Source organism: Nyctereutes procyonoides, unplaced genomic scaffold, assembly GCF_905146905.1.
Source record: "Nyctereutes procyonoides isolate TBG_1078 unplaced genomic scaffold, NYPRO_anot_genome, whole genome shotgun sequence".
Taxonomy (NCBI): Eukaryota; Metazoa; Chordata; class Mammalia; order Carnivora; family Canidae; genus Nyctereutes; species Nyctereutes procyonoides.
Genome location: NW_026575145.1, coordinates 3,367,248 through 3,369,471, shown reverse-complemented (window position 1 = coordinate 3,369,471; position 2,224 = coordinate 3,367,248). Strand labels below are relative to the sequence as shown.

The following is a 2,224-nucleotide window of genomic DNA, read 5'->3' as shown; positions in this document are numbered from 1 at the left end:
CACTTGAATATTTAAAATACATGAAACAAAAATTTCAAACAAAAATATACTTATGATATTCCATATTAAAATCGTTTGTTTCTGATGTTGCAATTATGTATCATGCTTCAACTAGGTAGTAAATGTATAAATAAAGATGCCTGTTTTTGTAGTGCTGTAAAAAATAGAATAAATTTAACAAGGAAATCAATTCTGGTTATTGACCAGACTTTGGAAAGGGTCTGTATAAAGCAGGGGTTGGCAAATTATATCCTGTCAAATCTGACCCACTCTCTCTACGGGGTTTGCAACCTAAGGATGGTTTTTACATTTTTAAATTGTTGAAAAACATCAAAAGTAGAAGAATATTTTTTAAAAAGTAGAATAATATTTCACAATACATGGAAATAATATAAAACTCAAATTTCAGTGTCATAAGTAGTGTTTTGTTGGAACATAACCAGTCTCGTTTGTTTACACATTGTCTGTGGTTGCTACTATGCTGCCTCAGCAGTTGAATGGTTGCAACAGAGATTGTATGTATGGTCTACAAAGCCTAAAATATTTACTATCTGACCCTTTATAAGGAAAGCTTGCTGACTTCTGATCTAAAGGCTTCCCTATATTATCTATTTTATGATTTGTATTATACTTTCCTAAGTATTTAGACTTCTTCCATGTAATTAAATGATTTGTCTAACACCCAATGTAGTGGCAGAGCTTGGGTTTCACATATCTTTTCAACAAAATCAACATTTTACATTTAATGAAAAAAAAAAAAGAATGTTCATGTTAGGAGAAGAAAAATGTTTATTTTAAACATATAGAATAATTTTTCATCTATCCAATAGGATTTATTCAAACCCAGGGATTTTTCAAGTAATTTATAAGGACCTTATCCTTGGATTATTTACAATGTAATATATTGGGAGATAAATACATTCATGAAATAACTGGTGAAATATAGAGTGAATCCATGCTCTCAAGCCACAGATTTTGTACACACATGCATAGTGAATGCATCAGAAAAGGTAGTATGAAATGAGGTTAAACTGGAAAAAAGAGTTTAAGAGTAGTATTTTCCTTCCAACTTTCATGATGAGTGATTTTAAATTTTGTCATAAAAATTCAAAATGACATCAAACATAAAATGGAAACTGTTAAACTAGAATAAACCATTTTATGTATTTTCTTTTATACTTATCTCTGAATAAAAGATACTCAATAAATGGTAGTTGTCATTACTATATGATATTTTCAATGGAAAACAGATAGAAAATTCCTGTAGGTAAGGAAAGAATATTTGAAGAATAAATGATGTTTTATAATTATATAAATGGCATATATTCTCATCTTATAATTAGGCATTGACGATCTTCTTTTGGCTGAAACTCAATCTGATGTGGTATTAAAAAACTGTACTGTGGGCGGTGGCAGCAGTTGGGAGGTGGGGGGAGGGCCGAGGCAGATGGGAGGAACATCAGCGCTGGGCATCCCACTTCTGGAAGCTTCTCGGTGTATCACACAGCCAGTGGGCACCTGGCGGACGGCCGCCTTGCAGCTAAGATGCCCAAGAGGAAGGTCAGCTCCGAGGAGGTGATGGCGAAGGAGGGGCCCAAGAGGAGATCGGTGAGGATGTCAGCCGAATCTGCTCCTGCAAAAGTGGAAACGAAGCCAAAAAAGGTGGGGGGAAAGTATAGTATTCAGACAAGTGCAAACAAAGGGGGAAAAGAGGAGCAAAGGGAAAACAAGCTAAAGTGGCTAACCAAAGACTTATACCTGCAGAAAATGGAGAAACTAAAAATGAGAGTCCAGTCTCTGATAAAGCAGAAGAGAAAGAAGCCAAGTCTTAATTAATATCATATATCATGTGTGGTCCCTGTCTCCCTTCTTGTATAATCCAGAGGAACATTTTTTTTCAAAGATTTTATTTATTTATTCATGAGAGAGAGAGAGAGAGATAGAGAGAGGCAGAGAGAGAGAGAGAGAGAGAGAGAGAGAGAGAGAGAGAGAGAGAGGCAGAGACACAGGCAGAGGGAGAAGCAGGCTCCATGCAGGGAGCCCGACGTGGGACTGGATCCCAGGTCTCCAGGATCAGGCCCTGGGCTGAAGGCGGCGCTAAACCGCTGAGCCGCCCAGGCTGCCCCCAGGGGAACATTTTTTAAACTGTTTTGTAAATGTAAGTTTTTTAGTGGCTCTAGAATCATTTTTAAGAAGGAGAGAATTCCACCTCATCCCATTTTTA

General features: G+C 36.6%; 1 pseudogene; it reads left to right on the top strand.

Annotated features, from left to right (window-relative positions):
• The first annotated feature begins 1,545 nt into the window (after window positions 1-1,545).
• LOC129499352 (non-histone chromosomal protein HMG-14-like) lies at window positions 1,546-1,832 on the top strand (annotated as a pseudogene).
• The last annotated feature ends 392 nt before the right edge of the window (window positions 1,833-2,224 follow it).